General features: G+C 36.3%; 1 non-coding gene across 1 annotated transcript; it reads left to right on the top strand.

Moving 5' to 3' along the window:
- Positions 1–2,546: 2,546 nt before the first annotated feature.
- Positions 2,547–2,652, top strand: LOC121206760 (small nucleolar RNA R71). The gene has a single exon (XR_005901926.1). It is a non-coding gene; the product is annotated as a small nucleolar RNA R71 (small nucleolar RNA).
- The last annotated feature ends 21,425 nt before the right edge of the window (positions 2,653–24,077 follow it).

Below are 24,077 nucleotides of genomic sequence, written 5' to 3'. Positions count from 1 at the left end.
TGGCTAGGTAACACGCCCGTGTTCCCAATTTTTGCCCGTGTGATTCGTGAATTTTGAATTTGGGCGCGTTTGATAATTTCCCCATGCCCGTGTACCTTAGGCATGTTCGTGCACACGGCTGTGTCGCACAGCTATGTCTGGTATTGTTCGCTTCTCCCACTCCCGTGTATGTAGTCCCACGCCCGTGGTAATTTCACAGGTTCGACCATGGTTGCTTGGCACGGGCGTGTCGCACGCCTGTGTGAAATTGATAGGTTTGGCCACGGTTTCAATGCACGGGCATGTTGCACGCCTGTGTTGTTTTGGCATGTTCGCCTACGGCCATGTCGCACGACCGTGGCGATTTATCGTAGCCCATTTTGAGGAAATCTTTGCCCTATTTTCACACGGCCCTAAGCACGCCCGTGTGCTTGGCCGTGTCTGTGTGGTAAACCTGTATTCAAAAGCTCCGTTGGTAAGTTAGGTGTTAAACACTAAAGTTGAAATAAGTTAATACAGTTAGTGCTGGGTTACCTCTCGAGAAGCACTTATTTATAGTCTAAGCTCAGCTTGCCTCTCCATTGAATGGTCATGGTGGTTCGAGGAGTTTATACTCCTCATTCCTGCTATCATTCTCATCAAAATAAGGTTTTAGACATGTATTGTTTACCTTAAAAGTGCCGAACTTGGGATGACTTACTTTGACTGTACCGAATGGGAAAATACTAAGTACCATAAGAGGGATTTCTTCATTCGGTTTGGTAGTGACAATGTAAGGATCTGCGGCATCTAATAATACTTTATCTCCAACCTTAAGTTGATTTGGGAAGGTATTGGGCTCGTTCTGGCGTAGGTTTGGTTTATCGTGTGTTCTCGGTTTATGCGTCTGCCATTCATCTAACTCTTCGATTTGTAGCCTTCGATCTTCATGAATAAGTTCTCTACGATTGCTTGAGAATGGCTCATGTACTTCCTTCAGACTCATTTCCTGCAAAGTAGGTTGCACGATATTGTCAGTTTTAGTAGAATGGTTTAGACGATCACCTTCAATTTTTGATGTATTGCCAGAATTTCGAGCTTGAAGGGTGATTGTTTCGTGTCCCACACAAAGTGTGAGCTCACTTGTGCCAACATCAATAATCATTTTAGCAGTTGCTAAAAAGGGCTATCCTAAAATCAGAGGAGTGCTGCTATCCTCTTCTATGTCTAGAACAATGAAGTCAACGAAAAATAATAAATTTATCGATTTTAACTAGCACATCTTCAATAATACCCCTAGGAAATCTTATAGTTTTATCTGCTAATGGAATGCTCATCCTAGTCTATTTGGGTTTCCCAAGACCTAATTGTTTGAACATTTTGTAGGGCATGACGTTAATACTAGCCCCTAGATCAGCTAATGCATTATTAACATCTAAACTACCAATTAAGCAAGGAATCGTAAAACTCCCTCGATCTTTTAGTTTGTTGGGTAGTTTATTCTGTAGAATAGCTGAGCAAACTGCGTTTAGCTCCACATGCGATGCCTCGTCCAACTTTCGCTTATTTGCTAAAAGCTTCTTTAAAAATTTCTTTGTGTTTGGCATTTGTGATAGAGCTTCAATAAACGGTAAGTTAATATGTAATTTTTTTAAGAGTTTAAAGAATTTACCAAATTATTATCTGAGCGGTCTTTCCTTGTCACATTAGGGTATGGCACACGAGGTTTATAATCGACATTCACTGATTTGTTTTTATTATGACCTACCTTACCTTGATCTCTGCTCACCACAGTTTCTTGCCTCGGTTTTGGCTCAGGCTCAACGAATCCTTCTTCATCTTGAACATTAATCGTGTTGAGTTGTTCCCTTGGGTTGGGTTCAGTATTACTTGGCAAGCTACCTTGTGGTCATTCGGATATTAGTTTGGAAAGCTAGCCTATCTGAGTTTCGAGCCCTTGGATCGATGCTTGTTGATTTTTAAGTACTGTCTCGGTGTTCTGGAAACGGGTTTCTGACACCGAGATAAATTTAGACAGCACCTCTTCAAGGTTTGGTTTCTTTTCCTGTTGATAGGGTGGTTGTTGAAAACCCGAAGGATGTTGTGGTCTTTGATTTCCTTAACCGCCCAACGAGAAATTGGGATGGTTCCTCCAACCTGCATTATAAGTGTTACTATATGGGTTATTTTGGGATCTAGAGTTATTGTTACCCATATATTGGATTTGTTCCTCCTCAATGCTAGGGTTGAAGTGTTGATACTCTGTGCATGCTCCTCCTCCATTCGTCTCGCACCTTATTACTGGATGTACCTGAGTAGAACCAAGTAAACCATCAATCTTTTTATTTAGAAGTTCTACCTTGTTTGACAGCATAGTAACCAAATCAATGTTATAAACGCCTGCTATTTTAGTTGGCTTAGTCCTCATGACTTGCCACTGATAGTTATTCAATGACATCTCTTCAATAAATTCATAAGCCTCCTCAGGTGTTTTGTTGTTGATGGTTCCTCCAGCTGCTGCATCAATCATTTGCCTTGTCGAGGGGTTCACACCATTGTAGAATGTTTGAATTTGCAACCATAGAGGTAATCCATGGTGAGGACATCTTCGCAGTAGGTCATTTTATCTCTCCCATGCGTCGTAAATAGTTTCTAAGTTCATCTACACAAATGAAGAGATATTATTACGTAATTTGGCTATTTTAGCCGGGGGAAAATATTTTAATAAAAAAATTTTGGTCATTTGTTCCCAAGTAGTAATTGAGCCTCGTGGTAACGAGTTCAACCACTGTTTAGCTTTGTTCCTCAATGAAAAAGAGAATAACCGAAGACGAATGGCATCTTCAAAAGCGCTATTAATTTTAAATGTATCACAGAATTCCAAGAAATTTTCCAAGTGAGTGTTTGGATCCTCATCCTGCAAACCCTCAAACTGAACAAATTACTGTATCATTTGAATAGTGTTAGGTTTTAGCTCAAAATTATTCGTAGAAATAGAAGGCCTAACTATACTTGACTCAGTTCCTGTTAAAGTATGTTTAGCATAATCATACATAGTACGAGGAGTAGGATTCTGATTTGCTAGTTCAGCGGGTATCACAGAAGGTAGCTGATTGTCTTGATTTTCAGCCATCTTCTTGGTCGTAGTTGAGATATTGTCCTCTTGCTCTTCCTCTGTGTATCTTAGGCTTCGCCTTATTTCTCTTCGATTTCTGTGAGCTGTGCGATCGATTTCTTCGTCAAAAAGTAGTGGTCCTGACGGGTTTCTTCTAGTCATAAACTATAAAAACCTGCCAAGAGAAAGAAAAAGTAAATTAATAAATAATAATAAAAATAAAATAGAATTAACTTGCAAGAAAAATAAATGGCTAAAGTAATAACAATTGGGTGTTCCTAATATCTTAGTTCCCCAGCAACGGCGCCAAAAACTTGATCGCGATTTTCGTGACAGGTAAGTTTTATATATTTATAATTAATCGTTCTTGAAACTAACTATTATCACAATGTAGGCAAGTGTACCTATCGAACAGTAGTATAGTTTTAGCAAGACTGGATTGTCGAACCCAAAGGAACTAAAAGTACTAGTAATGACTGTCTTTTTATTATCTAGCCTAAGAATAAGGGGGTTTTGTTTTAACTAACTAATTATCTAAACTAAGAATTCACAGAAAATAGAATTGAGGAATTACTTTTGAAAAAATGATTGAATTAAGACAATACCTAAGGAAGAATCCACGTAGACTTCACTTGTTATTCTCACTCTAAATCGGACAATTTATTCATTCAACTTGTTCCGTAGAGATCCCTAAGTTATGTTATTATCCCTATTCAAGACTAATAACGTCTAATCCCTAGATTGAATAATTGAGACTTTTCTGAAATTAACACCCTAGGGTTGCATTAACTCGATCTATGGATCCCTTTATTAGGTTTCACCCTAATCCGGCAAAATCTTATCACCCTATCTCTAGATGCGCAATCAACTCCGCTTAATTATGACAAATGTACTCTTAGACAGGGTCTATTCCTCCTCTACGTAAGAGCTTATCTTGAATCAGTATCTTGGGATATCAAAACAAGAATTAAGAACACATAATTAAGAACAAGTTAAATATTTATCTTACAATTCAGAAAATAATAACAAGATTCGTCTTAGGTTTCATTCCCCTTAGGTATTGAAGGGATTTAGTTCATAACTAAAAAGGAAAACATCTGAGAAGAATAATGAATACAAAACATAAAGAAAACCCAAAACTCCTAAAGTGAAGTTGAGGGGAGATCTTCAGTCTTGATGGTGAATCCGGCTTCTGAGATGGATCAATCGGCTTCCCTTGAGCAGTTCACTGCCTCCTCTCTCCGTGTGTCTTTTTCTCTTCCTTTAGGGTGTATTTATAGGCTTTAGAATGCCTAAAAACCCTTGAAATTAGCCTTTTCCGAATTAGACTCAAGTTGGGCTCAGCAAGGACATGCTTATGTGACACGCCCGTGTGCGATTACTTCAGGTCGTGCTCGAACCTGTTAGAATGGTACGGGCGTGTGTTCTACCCGTGTGAGTCGTGCTTCGATTCTGCCAGATTGACACAGCCGTGTGGTCTACCCGTGTGAGGAAGTCCAGGCTGTGTTGATTTCGTACTTTGGCCCATTTTCTCCGTTTTTGGCCCGTTTCTCGTTCCTTTCGCTCTCCTATGCTCACCTAAGTATAAAACATGAAATTAAGGCATTAGGAGCATCGAATTCACCAATTCTAAGGAAAAATCATCCATAAAATGCGTTAAGCATGGGGTAAAAATACGTATAAATTACGGTTTATCAATGATTTATTACAATCACTTCTCTCTACCGTCAATTATATAAATGCATAAAATACTACCAAATCCATTCAATGACAATTCAATTTGATTACTAATTTCGTTTCATCCTCTTTTCAACTTCTCAATTTCATTTATATCGTTTTGCCCAATGAACCCTAGTAAAATGGGCTCGGATACAAGGGTAAACTACACCACATCAAGTTGCTCATCTAAGCTAAATATATATATGTGTTAGGTACCCATTCGGGCTAAACCTATATCACAGCACATCAGGTTACTCGTCCGAGCTAAACCTGTGTCACATAATACCCAAGAACCTTTATGAATGTCATATCCCATTAAAACCTGTGAAAATACATGTACAGTGCGTACAAGACCGAATTGGCATGCCAATTGTATCCTAACCTTTTACTAAGTTCACACGGGCATCAATTTCACATATTCTAATATCATCCCTGTAATTATCCATATTTCATATTGTACCTTATATATGGTTGCATGTTTCAATTACCTGCCCTGTACTATTTCACTATGACCAAATATCACATTACATTTCAATTTAATCCATACTAACCATATATGCTAAATTCACTGATGTTCTAATTTTGTTCATACATATTTTTATGGAGTCAAATACAAAATCACACATGACATAAAATAAGATAGTAAGTTCCATATGAACTTATACAATTGTTTTATATCAAATCAATACCAATCACTTTCATGCAATATTATGATATGCATGAACCTATATAATTCCAATTTTCAATTACTCCCATACTTTACATATTATTCAATTTAGTCCCTGAACTCGAGATAAACATAAATTTTGATTCCTAGCTTCGGATTAAAATTTGTTTTCATATATTCTTATTAGAGACCTTATAATTTTTATTACTAACATAATTTCTTAACAAGTTTCACATTTATTCAATTTGGTTCTTAATATAACAAAGTTAACAATAAGCTAAATTAACTTTATAAGCTAGTCTTTTTTATAATGTAAGCTTAAAATCGATCAATTTCAAGTAAAATTCTTCAAGAAATAAACAATGAAAACTTTCTAAAACTTTAGCAGTTTCACAAATTGGTAATGGGTTAGCTAAATCACCATGATCTCAAATCTATAAAAATTACAAGAAAATGACTAAATTTCCATACTTAATTTGTGTGGAAGAATGCTTGAAACCCTTGAACTTTTCTATTTTCTTTCTTTATGGTGGATGCTCATGAGCTTGAAGATGAAGAGAACTTTTTCTCTTTCTTTTCACAAACTTATATATTTATTGGTTAGTTAAGGTTTGATTAATTTAACTAATTTTACTTAATTATTTAACTAATCGTTCTTAGTGAATTTAACATCATCATCCACTAATCTCTATTTAAAAGTGGTTTATTTACCATTTTATACCTTGGGCTATTTTCTATTGTAATTATCAAGCCTTTTGTCAATTAAAAATCTATAGGAATTAGATTTTTACAGTTTAGTCCTTGAGCCTTAATTAACTATTAATTCAACAAAATTACTAGACCTATCTTTATTATATTTTTATATTATCTCCATAAATACTAATATTAAATATTTATGGAGTCAATTTACAGAAATGGAGTTCTGAAACCTCATTTTTTGGTACTACTTAAAATCGGGTCATTACAATTCTCCCCCTTAAGAAATTTCATCTTCAAAATATATCTAAGAAAAGATAGGGGTATTGAGATCTCATAGCTCCTTTTGACTCCCAAGCAGCCTTTTTTGTGCCTTGATGGTGCCATCATACTTTCACCAATGCCATGCCTTTTCTCATTTCTTTCACTTCTCGAGCTAAGATTTTAACTAGTTCTTCACCATAAGACAAATTAGGTTGCTACTCGATTCCATTAGGAGTTATAACATGGGAGGGACAGATCTATATCTCCTCAGCATTGACACATGGAAAACATTATAGATTTTATCCAACTCTAAAGGAAGGGCTAAAAGATATTTACAACAAGCCCAATTTTTTCAAGAATTTCATACGATCCAATAAACCTGAAACTAAGCTCCCTTTTTTCTGTCGAAATGAAGAACTTTCTTTCAAGATGAAACTTTCAAAAATAATTTATCACCAATCTCAAATTCAATCTTTTCTTTTCTAATCGATGTATGACTCTTTTCTGTCTAAAGTAGCCTTTGAGAATTCTCGGATAGCCCTAACTTTTACTTTGGTAACTCGCATCAAATTTGTTCCTGGCAGCTTCAAAAGGCACCATTTTGATGCTCCATTGATAGCTATTTTTGTATGCAAATTTAGCCAGTGATAGAAATTTTTCTTAGCTTCCCTCAAATCAATTACACAATATCGTCACATATCTTCGAGCACTTGGATTATTCTCTTTGATTGACCATCAGTCCGGGAGTGAAATATTGTGCTAAAATTCAAACTAATGCCCAGAGCTTTGTGAAATTTACCCCAAAATTTAGAGGTAAACCTCAAATCCCAATCTAAAATGATAAATAATGGCACCCTCAGATCCCAATCTAAAATGATAAATAATGGCACACCATGCAATCTCGCGATCTCTAAAATGTACAATTTGATTAGTTTCTCTAGCGAATAATTAACTTTTATCAAAATAAAATGAGCGGACTTCATCAACCTTTCAATTATCACCCAGATTGAATCTTTCTTTTTCGGTGATAATGACAACCCAGTCACAAATTCCATAGTGGCTCGCTCCTATTTCTATTCAGGACTCATTATAGGTTGTAATTGTAACATCCCAAATTAGGGCCTAGTTAGAACAGTGGTTTTGAGACCACAAATCTGAGATATAAATAATTATTTTATGATTTTTATGAGGTCCATAATAGGTATATATGCTTGTGTGAAAATGTCATTGAGAAATTTTATGCATAAAATGTCCAATTAAACCTTAAGGACCAAATTGAATAAGATGCAAAACTTGTGTTCTAGATGTTTCAAGCATGAAATTACTTTAGATTATAAATTAGAAGGTCCTAATTAGCAATTTGACCAATTTCTAAAATTTTTGACAAAAATGGACATGCATAGGAAAAATTTCAAGGAAATGCCTTAAGGGCATTTTGGTCAATTAGTAATTAAAAGAATAAAAAGGGAAAATTAAAGAAAAAATTGACTCATCTTCTTCATATGGCTGACAAAATTTCTAAGCTCTCCATGGCTAGGGTTTTTGACATTTTCAAGCTCAACAGTAAGTGTTCCCTAGCCCATTTTTATTGTTCTTTACAGTTTTGAAGATCTCGTAGCTTGGTTTACCTATTTTCACCCTTATTTTGAAGTAGGGTTTATGTTTAAAAATTTACTCGTGTGTGACATGCATGTTCTTTGATGTTTAATGAAGGAATATGTGAGCTTGATGTGTGTTTAACATATTTTACTAAGTGATATTGCATGTAAACACCCAAAAAAGACTAAATTGAAAAAGATGGGAAATTGAGTGATAAAAATCTGTTTCTGATGAGTAATATGGGCTACTATGAGTACAAAAAATATTCGGCTAGGGTAGTAAAGGAAATGAGTAGATTTCATTATACGAGCTTAGGAACTAATTTGTAATTATGTGAAAGTTTCAGGGAAAAACTATAATTTTGTCAAATTGCAATTTATGGACTGGTTTGGGCAATGTGATAATTAAACAAGTGGAATTTTCTATTATAGATAAAAAAAATGCAGCCCAGACCTAAACCGAGGGAAAAGCAAGGTTTTGGACTAAAACGTAAAGTTAGCAATATTTTGGGATTGAGGTAAGTTGTGTGTAAGTAATTCATCAATTTTATTATCGTTTATTTAATGCTTGATGTTATATGAAATATGTATATATGCCCTTATGGAATTTGACTTGAAATGATTTAGTAACAATTTGATGATAGCTTTGTATCTCGGAAATCCCGTGTGACCCTAAGGAATACTTAGGATTGGGATGTCATGACACCATGATTAACGAGATCCCATGAAAGACCATGTCTGGGACATGGCATCAGCATCAATACACGATCCTGTGTAAGACCATATCAGGGATATGGCTTCGGCATCAATAAGTGATTTCTATAAGACCATGTCTGGGACATGGCATCGGTACGAGGTCTCGTATAAGACCATGTTTGGGGCATGGCGTCGGCACTGATTCGAGACTTCGTATAAGACCATATCTGGGATATGGCATCGATATGTGGTCCCACGTAAGACCATGTCTGGGACATGGCTTTGGGACCCTTTTTGGTATATGATAATCCCAAACGTCCCTCCGTATTCCAAGTGGTTCAATGGGCCATTCAAGATCAAGGTTAAGAGATGGAGAAATATGAATAAGCTATGAGTAGTACAGGTATGTACGTAAACCTCATGAGTATGGAATTTGATTCTTGGTGGAAATTTAGCATGAGCAAGATAGAGTGAGATAAGCTGTGGAGTTCAATGACATTTATTGTCAATTTTTATTATGTTCATTGTGTGTAAATTGATAATGTGGTGGTAATTAGTAGCATGCTTAACTCATGAAATTGTATGACCTATGTTGTTTATTAGTTACATACAACTTATTAAGCTTTATGCTTACTCCCTTTCTCTTTTCCTTTTCTCTTAGCATTGCCAAGGTAGCTCGAGGATCCTGGATGTCAAAGCTTTAGTCACACTATCAACAAATCTTTTTAGGTATATTTAGTTCAATACATTTAAGTATGACATGTATAGGGGACTTATTATTTTTTTATACATGTAATATTGGTTGGCCAAAGTGATGGCCCATATTGGTATACTAATTCATTTTGTATATGGCCATGAAGTATGGCTCATATTAATTATTGGCTTGTAATCCTAGATATTGATGTATCATGAGATGTGTTGATACCTTTGAGGTGTGTGATGAGTTGGTTGTTGAAAATTAATGATAAAATATGGAATATATGCTTGATGGATGATTGATGTCACTTGGTTAGGTTATGGTTTAAAATAAAGAAATGTTTCGAATGATCCTAGTAAGTTATGGAGTCCCAAATATGTATACTTTGACATGTAATTGTCACTCATGAGTTAAACTATGGATGTTTAAGTAACCCATTTATGCCATGATATTCACCATTGACATATGACAGTGTACATGTGTTAGTGAGGGTGACAAAAGGGCTTGGATAATAGCCTCAAAGTTGTTCACATGGGTATGTGTCTAGGCCTTGTGTGACACACTGTCAGCCCATGGGCGAGTTGTCCGACCGTGTTTCCCCTGCACCCTAGTTTTGTAAGTCAGTATGCATGGTAGTAAACACATGGGCAGAGACACGGCCGTGTGTCTCAACCATGTGGAAGACACGGCCTCAGGACATGGGCATGTTCCTAGACTGTGTGAGCACCTTAAATGCGAAAATTAAATTCGTCACACGGCCTAGCACACGAGCGTGTGACCTTTAATTTATGCTGACTGATGGTCATGTAATCAACTAAAAATTTTGACTTAAGGTAAGCACACCTATCGAACAGTAGTATAATTATGGTGAGACCGGAAATATCGTATCCAAGAGGACTAAAAGTACTAGTAATTTCTTTCTTTTTATTGTCTAGCCTAAGAATTAAAGTGTGTTTTTAAACTAAACTAATTTTCTAATTTAACTACGATTATGACAAAGATGAAAGTTGGAAAATACTTTAAAAAAAAAACAATAGAGAAGACAAAACCCAAGAAAGAATCCACCTAGACTTCACTTATTACCTTTGACTTAGATGATTTATTCACTTGACTTATTCCATAGAAATCCCTGATTTATGTTATTATTCCTTTCGAGACTAAAAACAACTGACTCTAGGTTGATTGATTGAAATCTCTTTCTAATTAAAACCCCTATTGTCACATTAACTCGATCTATGGATTCCCTTATTAGATTTGACTCTAATCCGACAGATTTATGTCGTCCTATCTCAAGGAGTGCATTCAATTCTGCTAAATTATGGATGATCTACTCTTAAACAGGGACTTTTTCTCCACTGATTAAGCACATCAAAACCTGAATTAATACCCTGGAATATTAAAACAAGAATTTAGAACTCACAATTAAGAACAAGAATAAGTCTTTATCACATAATTCAAATAGTAATAAGATTCGTCATAGGGTTCATCTCCCTTAGGTATTTAGGGAGTTTAGTTCATAATAATAATGGAAAACATCTCAAAGTTTGGAAAACAACAAAACATAAAGAAAACCCAAAGAACTTGTAGGAAATTGGATGGAAATCTTCAGTCTTGATGTAGATCCTGGCTCCGAGGTGATTCCGATGGCTATTTGCGAGTATTTTCTACCTCCAACTCTGTGTGTCCCCTGTAATCTCCTTCTAAGGTGTTTATATAGGCTTTAAAACGCTTCAAAACTCTCAAAAGTGCCCTTTTACGAATAGAACTAGGCTTGGGCTCGGCAGGGACACGGCCGTGTGCCATGCCCGTGTGAAGGTGCTCAGGCCATGTGCAATACTGAGTTGGTTCTTAATCGACACGACCATGACACACGGGCGTGTATCTACCCGTGTGTCATACACGAGCGTGTGGATTACTCGTGTGGAACTGCCTAGGCGATGTGCAACACTAATTTAGGCCAAATTTGTCTGTTTTTGGCCCGTTTCTTACTCTTTTTGCTATCCTAAGCTCTCTTGAGTATAAAACATAAAATTAAAGGATTAGGAGCATCAAATTCAATAAAACCAAGGAAAAATCATCCATAAATATGTCAAGCATGGGGTAAAAATATGTATATCTTACGGTTTATCAAACATCCCCACACTTAAGCATTTGCTTGTCCTCAAGAAAAATCCTCAACTCACAATTAAAATACGTTCTTCTCAACTTATAATTCTTACTAATAATGTTCGAAATAATCCACAAGTAATCATACATTAAAATTTTAACTAAAAGAACATTAAAGTTTCAAATAGTCAAAGTTGAGCATTTTAATCATAAAATTATAGACATCTCCCTTTATCTAAGTAATTAACTTTAATTCCAAATTGACAAGGGTTGACATCTTCACTAAAGATTCACTCAAATCACTCAATGTGTTTAAGGTTCAATGATTAAGCACTCATTAGTCAAACATGTAAAGTTATTACCATATGCTTGCATGAAAATCAAATCTCCACCACTATAATGAAATGATACACGAATCAAAAGGTCTTTAACATGGTTGTAATGGGGCTTGGGTTAAAGGTGTGGGTAAAGGCTAAAAAAGAGAGTTAGAATCGAGATTAATTTAACTAAATTACCTAACTTAGAAGAGTGAGGCTAAGTGCTGAATTACAAGGAAGTGCCAGAATTTGGGCTATCTAAAGCAAAAAATGTGAGCTTCTTTTTCATAACATAACAACTTTAATTCATCCAAGCTCTTTAGAACAATATGGAACTGTATGAATATAAATATAAGTTTTTTTAAGAATAAGAATAATATTTGAAAATACATAATAAGAAATAATTCAGCACCTGGAATGAACGAAAAAGAAATGTGTAACTAATCAAATTAAATCTCGATAAAAAGGAGTCAATAAAAAGGTAAAAATTCTTAATGAATCAAAAGGGTTAAGTTATGGGTTAATATTAAGGGAAGGATTAAAAAAATAATAGTTAAGGCTCAAAGGGGTTCACTAGGGGTCAATTATGTGGGTAGGCTTTTTATGGGGTAGATGGGTTAAAACCTAGGCGTCTTTATCATTTTCGTATATCAAATCAAAGGTGTGGTCTCAACATGTATAATCAATGCATGTTCTAGAATAACAAATCAATGTTGACACACTCATAACCAATAAAATCAGTGATCAAGAAAGATATATGCTCTAAAAAGCTCAAAATCTCACGAAAATTATGGGTATTTGATGTCAATCCTGTAAATTCAAAACTTCAAGATAATATTCAATTCAGGGAAATACCTAGCAATTTTATTTCTCAAAAGCCAACTCATCATGCTTGATTCCTTAATTTCTTAAAGTTTAAACAATTAATGCACAATTACCTATGGTTTAATTCAAAACATATCAATAAAAATCATAGATCAATCAGAATTTACTCTAATAGTAATATGAGAAATTTATTTAAAGACAAGATAAGATAAAAATTCAGGGATTTTCTGATAATCACATAAATATCCTCCCCACACTTAAGGTGTGCATTGTTCTCAATGTACAGAGATAGAAAATAACAATATAAGCATAAGATTAGAAAAGAGGGAGAGAATAGAAATTGCCCTGAATTTGGATGTAATCTTTCGAAGAGCGGAAACAGGTTTAGAAGCATTGAAAATGATGTGTATGTAACATGTAGATAGAGGTGAAGGTGGTGGTAGAGGTTGGATTCCACAATCACAGTGTCCAGCGAAGAGGTTATTGTAATACCCCTATCCCGTATCCGTCCCCAGAATAGGTGAAGGGGCATTACCAGACTTGAACCTCATATCAGAACAGTAAATTTTTTTTTTTGAGAACATTCCTTTAGATAAATACTAAAGACAGTCAGGGATACAAATTTAAACTTCTATAAGTACACATTCAAAAGATGCCATTTTCGCATGGCTTATATACACTAACCAAAATATTCTTCGGCCACTGGTCTATTCTATACATGCCATAAAATAATTCAAAACATAACAGTAACAAGCAGTGGATAGTGATAGTGTGACTAGTTGCTGACGATCCCCGAGTCTGTAGCTTCCAAATGAGATCTATAAAACAGAGGAAACAAAGTAAACGGAGTAAGCATTACAATGCTTAGTAAGTTTTAAGCAGTGTCAACAGATAAAAATCAAATTATAACATAGTTGTTCGTATTTTTATTTCACTCTTCCTTCGGGCATACCATCCCTTTACCGAATATGCACATCTCATCATATACAATAGGCAGATAAACTTTCACATAAAAGTGAGCTCATGTGACATAGATATATTGTATAATTTCACATAACCTCTCACACTGATCCGATGTCACATAATCATAGGAATAGTCTCATAGATTGCTCACATATGCATCACATAACTACCTTATGATTTAGTTCAAATCAAGCTCACATATAAACTTGGAGTACATACCTGTTTAACCTTTCGCATTGAATATATTTATAAGCAATTCTTATTGCGAAGTCTTATAGCTTTAAACTCTACTCGGATTATCGGCGAGACCTTTAGCTCAGATGAAATCTCCACACGAGTCAGCGGGTCTTAACCCAGACATAGTCACCACATATGGTCATCTGGTCTTTAATCCCGGGTTTACATCATAGAGTTTCATGCATATTTATTCACATGTTACAACATTCACATCGACTATCATCTTTGTAATTCATTTACCTCATCAAATATCTAATAAAACACACCTTCCGCCGTTTGTCATTTGGCCACAATATATATATACACATCTCATACATATCTCACATTAGCCATTTGGCTTTACCACATATCCATCTCATACACGTTTCGCATTAGCCATTCGGCTTTACCACATATATACACTTCCACGTTCATCACATTGGCCATTCTGCCTTATCACATATATGCATGTTCACATTCATCACATTGGCCATTCGGCCTTATCACATATATGCATGTTCGCATTCATCACATTGGCCATTCGGCCTTATCACATATATGCATGTTCGCATTCATCACATTGGCCATTCGGCCTTATCACATATATGCATGTTCACATTCATCACATTTGCCATTCGGCCTTATCTCATATATACACATTCACATTCATCACATAAAATCCTAAATCAAAATATAAATTTTCATGTATTCACATCACAATTATCCAAATATACTTCACATACCACATATACTTTCATGTATGCACTTTGTCTTGGCTGAATCTACATCTATCATTTTCCAATGAATAATTCAATTTCAAGCCAGACTATCATTTCATATTCGAATACTTATAAACTTACAATTTCACAAATTTTAATATCAAAGATCCATCTAACACTCATATATCATTTTATAATATCACAATTTAGAATTCACGTATGGGTTTAATCAATAGCTTATGAGCAACTAAAACAAGTTTTATCCATGTTTACAACATAACCACAATTTCTCTACAAGCTGTTTTCCTGAGCAACAGTCGTTAAATTATTTGTAACTGGGGCTACAAAATTCCAAATTATGTGCCATTAATTTTCCATGAAAATAGACTCGTATATCCTCTATAAAAAAATTTTTAGAATTTTTGGTTTGGCCAATCAATACCAGATTTTTCTTAAAGTTTCCCCTATTTTACTGCTTGACTACTCTGACTACTCTTCACTAAGAATTTAATTTCTCATTGTACAGAATTCAAAATATGTTTTCGTTTATTTTGTTTGAAACTAGACTCATTAAGGAGTCTAAACATATAATTTTATCTTATAATCATTTTTGTACAATTTATAATGATTTTCCAAATACGGAATAGGGGATTTCGGAGCCGTTCTGACTCTGACTCACACAACTTTGAAAATATCATTATCAGCAACCCCTTTACTTACATGATTTCTTTTATACGAAACTAGACACATCAAGCTTTAATTAAATAATTTATTCAGCCTTTAACTCAACTCCCACAATTTATGGTAATTTTTCCAAAACACGCTACTGCTGCTGTCCCTAGCAGATTTATACAATTTACTCTGTAAAGTTCTCATTCACATATTTAAAACATAATATCATATATGCCGTCATTTAGAAAAGTCATTGACCTTAACGTATATACATAATTCATATTCATCCCGTTTTAAAACTTAAAACTTACAAAGGAATCAAACTCAATTACTTAAGAACTTACTTTATTTATTTGAGCAACTGCGGATAGGCTACTCGACGGCTTTCTCTTTCCCCTTATCTGATTTAGATCCTCTTTGCTCATGAGGTTAATTAAAACAAATGAATTTGTTTCATTACTTATTCAACATTACTTCTTTAATAGTCACAGTTGATAATCGTATAACTTCAGTGCATAATGTGTTTATGAAATATACCATGACTAACTTTTATGTTTATTTCACTAATACCTAATTCACATGCACAAACAAGAATTCACATTACTTGCCATTGTAAATGGAACCTAGATAGCCAATTACCATGGCCGAACATACAGCCACTTATATAAGTAACACAAAGTGATACAAACTTATTTTTACCATTACAAATCATAAAAAAAAATGACCAATGCATACGACATCAACAATATATATACATACCAAATACCTATATTGCATACTTATCAATATGAACTTAAAGCCCTATCCTAATATTCATGTACATATTATCCACCATTTCCAAACCAATTCATCAATGCAATCATACCATTACAAATCAACTTAGAATAACCATATCTAATAATCAAATACCTATAGCATTGCATATTTCTCACATAGCAAGTACAACTAAATTCATTATTAATATATATATATCTAAACACTTAACTACAAGATTTAATCACCATTATCAAATCATAAAACAGCTTATAACCATCATCTATATTTACTTCACATAAACCGAAATAACCATTACATCATCTTTAATACACTTAGCATTTTACCCATTTAATCAAGCCAAATCTCAAGACCATTCCATCACACAAATTATACCATAAATCATACTTACAATTTAAGTTAATACATGACCGAAAATCACCATCATTAACATCATTATCAAACCAAAATCAAAACACATCTATCATCCGTATACCAAGCTTACCAAAACAAACTACTATGAGTTTCAAGCTTATTGACCGAATCTCAAACCTCAAAATTCTAAGTTTAATCCATGTGATAAGTAGAGTTTGAACTAATCATCTCAAACATGCATAGATTTTCAAGAATCATTCAATACATACCTCATTCTAGCCATCTTCTAAGCCAAAAATTAAAGCAACCAAACTTTCTTCTCCCTCCCTTTAGGCTACGGCAATGGAGGACAAGGATGAACCAACTTTGGTTTCTCCTCCCACTAACTATTATCTAATATCTCTTTTTTTTTCTTTTATTAATTCATTTGTAATATAATATCTTAAATCACAATACATATTATATATATAACACCATATCATGGCCGGCCATCATCTCAAAAGTGGGTAATTTGACATGCAAGCCCACATTTTTGAATACATGCTCTATTAGATCACTTTATATATTTACCTAACCTATTTTACCAATGTTTCACATAAGTCCTGTTTCAAAATTTCACATACAAATGGCAAAATTAATGCTTGAAATTTTTTTTACACATGCATTTACTCACATCATGAACATAGAATATAACTTTCAATTATTTATAAAACTCGGTTTCGTGGTCCCGAAACCACTTTTCGAGTAGGGTCTACTGAGGACTGTCACAGTTATCGTGGTGGTCGGTGTCATGGTGGCTATGGTCGTGGTCGAGCAGGACATGGCAGTCGTGGATAATTGTATGTGTATGCCGTAGTAGTACCCATCGACTAAACCTTTTGAAACTGCGATGCCATCGATAATATTTAAGGGATTTATATGTATATGGTTATTAAGGTTAGTAATAATGAAATAACTAGATAAAATAAAACTCAAATTATACTAATAAAAGTCTTGTAAATGGTTGATAATGAAAGTGCAAAGAAATGCCAAAATAAAAATAAAATAAAATAAAAAGCAATTTAAAAATGAGATGGACTTAATAGTCCTCATCGACAGCTAGATCGTGAGGTGGTGGTACCGGAGGCGATATGTGAAAATGTTGGCAGATTTGTTGTAGTGTCGCCTCGATGCTGTCGAATCGCTGAGTGCAATACTACTCAAAGAGATGAAGGTGGTCAGAAACTTCAAATATTGAAGCAGCCACATGAACTGGTTGGTGACTCGACAGTGGCTGTGAAGGTGGGTCCTCCTAAAATGCAGGGATATCATCAGGAATATCCTCGGCGTCATCCTCATCGGTAGCTCGTGCAAGTCGGTACTGAGGAGGGTCGAACCCACGATGACGCTCAATCATTCACATGTGGAGCATACTTTGGATGCCCTGTGGGAACATCTGACCAAGGAGAGTGAGCGATGAGGACTGCGCCACTGTATTCAGGAGCCCGAAGTAGCGCGCTAGACGAGTCACATATGGGCCTAGGCTGATGACTCCCTTTCGGTGTCGCTCGGTTTGATGGCGAAAGGCAAGGGCAATGAAGTAGGTGAGGTAAAAAATATGCCCCTGCCTCATGCTCCACAGGAAGTATGTGTCGTGAGTGTTCACTACACCAGTGCTCTCTCGTTCCCTGTTAAAGTGTGTGCCAAAAGAGCGTGGAGATATCACAGAGCTGGAGCTAGCGCCAATGCCTTGGAACAGTTGGGGTCATAGATGCCTGTAGCAGGCATCATGGCATTCCAACATGATGAAGGCGCATAGTGGATATAGGGGTGGAGGTGAGGAAAGTTTTCGGCTTCTATGAACTCGTTCATATATAGTCCCAAAGCAACGCTAAATTCTGGGACACTCAGTTGCCGTACTAGACCGCCAAGGCAGAATTGGACTGTTCTTGGGTCGTCATGCTTTGCCATGACTGTTTGCATGTGAAATGTCGAGCATAATTTCAGAGTGAGCTCTAGGTACGTTGGCTCTACGATGTCAAAGAATCGGTCCCAGGGAGCGGTGGCTAAGAGGGCTTAAATTGAATCAGCTAGATAGACCTACTCTAGTGCGGTCCAATCAATGCAACAGCTCACACCTAAGGGTCGGGCCCGTAGTATCTGGAATAGTTCCTCTTGAGGTCCCAATAGAAATTAGAGGAATGGGTGTTGTATCTCAGCGGTAGGGTCAGAGGAAGATGTCACTACTTTTCATTTTTTCGAGGCAAGAATCGCAGTTTTCTTGCCTTTTAGGTTTGTCATGATATCTGCAAAGACGAGTTTGAATCATGAAAATAATCCCCAAATCAAGCAGTCATCTTAATAGTCCAAAATACTAACTTGCTCATAAGATAATTATGAACGAATATTCAAGCATATCAAAACCAAATGGTAATACTGCATATGAAACAAAGAGCCAAAGAAATAGAAACTAACTAATGAATCACTTAATATAAGTTACTACGAATCTTATTTAAAACACATGGTCCTAATATCTATATAGTATATTCCTACGTTCGATTTGAAACAATGATGAAGAAGGAACCTCAAAAATATTAAAGCAAGAGTAGTAGTAATAATAATAATACAGTCATATAGAACATGAAATAAAGAATTACTAATGAACTAAGAAAATTAATATTAAAATAGTAAAACGGAGTTAAGGATGCAAGAAAGAAAATCAAGAGTGGTGGTCGGCGAAGGAGTGTGGTGGTGCGTGGTGGCGTGTGCGTGGTGGTTGGAGGTGGATGGGGAAGAGAGCAGAAGAATAGAATAGAAGGGGAAAGAGAAAAGAAAGAAAAGTGGAAAAGAAAGGATAGGGGTGAAGAAAATGGAGAAGTAGTGGGGAGAAGAAGGGAGAAGGAGAAGGGGGTTTGTGGGTGAAAGGAAAAGGCTTAAATGGTGAAAAAGGGGGAAAAAGGGAAAGAAAGATGAAGAAAAAGGAGGAGGAAAAAGGGTGGCTGGAGGAAGAAGATGATGAATAGTAAATGGGATAGGGAAAAAATTGGGGCTAGGGGTAATTTAAAAAGGGCCACGGTCGCGTAAGCCCCGTTTTGGGCCACACGGCCATGGCGCACACCCTTGTGGTAGTCTCTCAGCCCGTGTTTTTCGTGAAATCGTAGTTAGGTTCGTACACGGGCTCTTCGCCACGCCCGTGTGTCCGGGCCTTGTGGTTCGCACGGCCAATCGTATGGCCGTGTGCATGTTTGTTCGCTTCTCACACGCCCGTACTGGATTCTCCATGCCCGTGTTCATGGTTTATGCTTATGAGTTGATGTTTCAAGTCAGTATCGCACATGGGCGATCGACATGCCCATGTCTTTAGTCACACGGCCACATCGCATGGCCATTTGGTGCTCCCTTTGTTTCTCCCATGCCCATGTCCCATCCAACATGCCCGTGTCCATTAGTCAGGATTGTGCATAGCCCTTAAGCATAGCCGTGGCTTTCACCCGTGTTCTTCTTGACTTCGTTTATTGTTTCAATTTTTGGGCAAGTCCTCACACGCCCTCCCACATGCCCATGTATCAGGCCATGTGGCTCCTACGGCTAACTCGGATGGCCGTGGTGTTTTATCGTAGGCCGTGTCTCTGCTGAATTTTTTTGAAATTTAAGGTGCAATTTTACCATGGTCTGGGACATGCCCGTGTCCCTTAACCGTGGGCTTCACACGGCCGTATTGCATGGTCGTGTCTCCCTTGTTGCAGCCCGTGTGCCTCTGTTTTGGGAAAAATGTGAGTCCTGTTTTAGTACGGCCTTGGCCACGCCCGTGGGTCCAGGCCGTGTTCAATACTATCAATCATCTCATTAAAGTGCTCAAGGTTTACACAGTTCCAAGCATGCCCATGTCTCCATCTCGTGGGTGTCACACGGCCTAGGAAACGCCCGTGGGTCCAGGCCGTGTTTGCCCCTGTGAAATGTCAAAATTACCTGCAGTTGAACTATGAATAGTTAAAGAAAAAGTAAACCCTATTTCGTGAGGTTAGTGCTTAAGTTGCCTCCCAAGAAGTGTTTATTTAAATTCTAACCTTGACTTTACCCTGTGACATATTTAGGTAGGTTCGTGGAGCCGTAGCTCCTCTCTATTATCCTTAAAATCCTCACCGTTATAAAGTTTAATACGATGTCCATTTACCTTGAAAGTGTCGTGAGTTGGATGACTTAACTCTATTGTGCCATATGGAAAAACAGTTTGGATGACGAATGGACCTGACCATCGTGATTTTAGCTTCCTAGGAAACAATTTGAGCCTTGAGTTGTATAGAAAGAAAAGATCTCCAGCTTTAAATTGCTTGTGTTGCTTTAAACGAGCATCATGGTGGCGTTTCATGGCTTCCTTGTATAGGCGTGAATTCGCATATGCATTAGTTCGCCACTCATCTAACACGTTCAACTACATCAACCTGTTTTCACCTGCAAGTTTGAGATCAAAGTTTAGAAACTTTATGGCCCAGAATGCCTTGTGTTCTAACTCAAACGGTAGATGACAACTTTTTCCATAAACAAGTCTATAAGGGGATGTTCCTATGGGGGTTTTAATAGCAGTTCTATAAGCCCATAAAGCATTATCTACTTTTATCGCCCAATCCTTCCTATTTGATTCTACTGTCTTTTCTAGGATACGTTTAAGTTCTCGATTTGTTACTTTGACTTGTCCACTAGTTTGACGATGGTAAGGTGTAGCTGTTCTGTGGTGAACTCCATATTTCTTAATGGTCTTATCAAATTGGGCGTTACAAAAATGAGTACCCCTATCACTGATAATTGCTCTAGGTGTTCCAAATCGAGAGAAGAGTTTCTTAAGGAATCGTACTACCACTCTAGCATCATTAGTAGGTAAAGCTTGGGCTTCCACCCATTTGGACATATAATCGACGGCTACTAAGATGTATTTATTCCCAAATGAACTAGGGAATGGACCCATAAAGCTGATACCCCAAACGTCAAATATTTCACATTGAAGCATGTACGTTTGGGGCATTTCATCACGTTTAGAGATATTACATGTTCATTGGCATTTATCGCAATTAGCAACATACTTGTTGGTGTCTTTGAATAGTGTAGGCCAATAAAAACCTGATTTGAGTGTTTTATGTGCGGTTTTATTTCCACTGTAATGTCCCTAGTCTGTCCTGAGTGGTAATGCTCCAATATTTTAAATGCTTTTGACCTTGTAACTCATCTCCTAATGACTTGATCTGCACATATACAGAAAAGAAAAGGGTCTTCCCAAAAGTAGTTTTTCACATCAGTGAAGAATCGCTTTTTTTGCTGATGTGTCAACCTTTTTGGGATAACGTAAGCAGTTAAAAAATTTGCAATGTCTACAAACCAAGGTACTTCAGAATCAAATATAGCAAAGAATTGTTCTTCAGGGAACGAATCATTTATTTCAACTTCATCTAGCTCTTTGGTACTTGAATTTTCAAGCCTGGAAAGATGATCAGCCGCGAGATTTTCAGCTCATTTCTTATCCTGAATCTCCAAGTCAAATTCCTGCAATAACAAAATCCATCGAATGAGTCGAGGTTTTGCATCAGTCTTAGTTAAAAGGTAGCGAAGAGCAGAATGGTCAGTATAAACGACAACTCTAGACAATATTAGATATGGCCTAAATTTATCAAATGCAAAAACCACAGCTAGTAGCTCTTTCTCCATAGTGGTGTAGTTTTCTTGTGCGGCTGTCAAAGTTTTGCTAGCATAATAGATAGGTTGAAAATGCTTGTCTCTTCGCTGCCCCAAAACTGCTCCTACTGCAAAATCACTCGCATCGTACATTAGTTCGAAAGGTAAATTCCAATCAGGTGCGATTATAATTGGAGCATTAATCAATTTATCCTTTAAAGTATTAAACGCTTCTAAACATTCCTGATCGAAATTAAAGGGCAAATCTTTTTCTAGTAATTTAGTCAAAGGCTTAGCTATTTTAGAAAAGCCTTTAATAAATCTTTTATAAAACCCAGCATGTCCGAAAAAGCTTATAATAGCCTTAATCGAACTAGGGGGAGGTAGTTTTTCAATGGTTTCAATTTTAGATTTATCAACCTCAATCCCTTTACTAGAAATTTTATGTCCTAACACAATACCTTCTTGAACCATAAAGTGACATTTTTCCCAATTAAGTACAATGTTCGTTTCCTTACATCTTATTAGAACTAGTTCTAAATTTTTAAGGCAAAGATGGAAAGAGTTACCGAATACCGAGAAGTCATCCATAAATACCTCCATGATGTCTTTTGCGATTTCGTCAAAAATGGCCATCATGCAACACTGAAAAGTAGCAGGAGCATTGCATAATCCAAAAGGCATTCTATGATAAGAAAACGTACCGTATGGACATGTAAATGTCATCTTTTGTTGATCTTCAGGAGCTATTGGGATTTGAAAATAACCAGAGAGTCCGTTTAAAAAGCAGTAGTACATGTGCCATGATAATCTTTCCAACATTTGGTCAATGAATGGCAGGGGAAAGTGATCTTTTCTTGTGGCATGATTCAGCTACCTATAGTCAATGCAAACTCTCCAACCTGTGACTGCCCTTGTTGGGATTAATTCATTCTTCTCATTGGCTACAACAGTCATGCCTCCTTTCTTAGGAACAACATGCACTGGATTTACCCAAGAACTGTCAGAAATAGGATAAATAATTCCAATATCTAGGAGTTTAATTACCTCAGCTTTAACAATTTCATTCATGTTAGGGATCAGTCGTCTTTGAGCTTGCACACATGGCTTATATTTATCTTCCATTAAAATTTTATGGGTGCAAAAAAAAAGGCTGATCCCTTTAATGTCAGAAAATTTCCAAGCTATGACCCTTTTATGCTCTCTTAATGCTTGGAGTAATTCCTCTTTCTCTTTGGTTTTCGAGTTAGAAGTAATAATCACTGGTAATGTAAAATTATTTCCAAGGAATGTGTATTCCAAGTGATTTGGCAATTGTTTAAGTTCCAATTTAGGAGGTTCTTCAATAGAGGGTTTTTGCTTAAGTTCATCATTTTCCTTAATACCCTCATATTCCGCTTGTCTTGGGAAGGGTTTACTAGAACTTAGTTCAGCTGTTACCTTCCCTATCTCAGAATCATTATCATCTACCTTCTCTACTTGAGCAAGACACAGTTCCAACGTGTAGCATGATCAATAGAGTCAATAAAATAACATGAGTCATCATGTTCCCTAGAAAATCTCATGGCATCATAAATTTTAAAAATAATTTCTTCGTCACCTACTCTAAGCACAAGTTTACCATCACCCACATCAATAACAGCCCTAGTGTTGGCTAAAAATGGATGACCTAAGATTAAAGGCACTTCAACATCTTCATCCATGTCAAGCACAACAAAATCAACAGGGAATATAAATTTATCTACTTTTACAAGTACATCCTCTATAATATCCCTAAGATATTTAATAGATCTATCAGCTAGTTGAATACTCATCCTAGTGGGTTTAGGTTCCCCAAGACCAAGTTGTTTAAACATTTTATATGGCATCAGATTAATGCTAGTGCCTAAATTAGCTAGTGCCTTATCAACATTCAAACTACCAATTAAGCAGGGAATAGTAAAACTTTCTGGATCTTTTAGTTTGGTTGTTAGTTTATTTTGGAGTATGGCTGAGCACTCCTCGTTAAGTTCCACTGTAGATAAGTCTTCAAACTTCCTTTTATTTGTTAGAAGCTCCTTTAAAAATTTTGCATATGC

Source organism: Gossypium hirsutum, chromosome A01, assembly GCF_007990345.1.
Source record: "Gossypium hirsutum isolate 1008001.06 chromosome A01, Gossypium_hirsutum_v2.1, whole genome shotgun sequence".
In the NCBI taxonomy this organism is placed as follows: Eukaryota; Viridiplantae; Streptophyta; class Magnoliopsida; order Malvales; family Malvaceae; genus Gossypium; species Gossypium hirsutum.
Note: the sequence above shows the minus strand (reverse complement) of the source record. Positions and strands in the feature narration are given on the sequence as shown.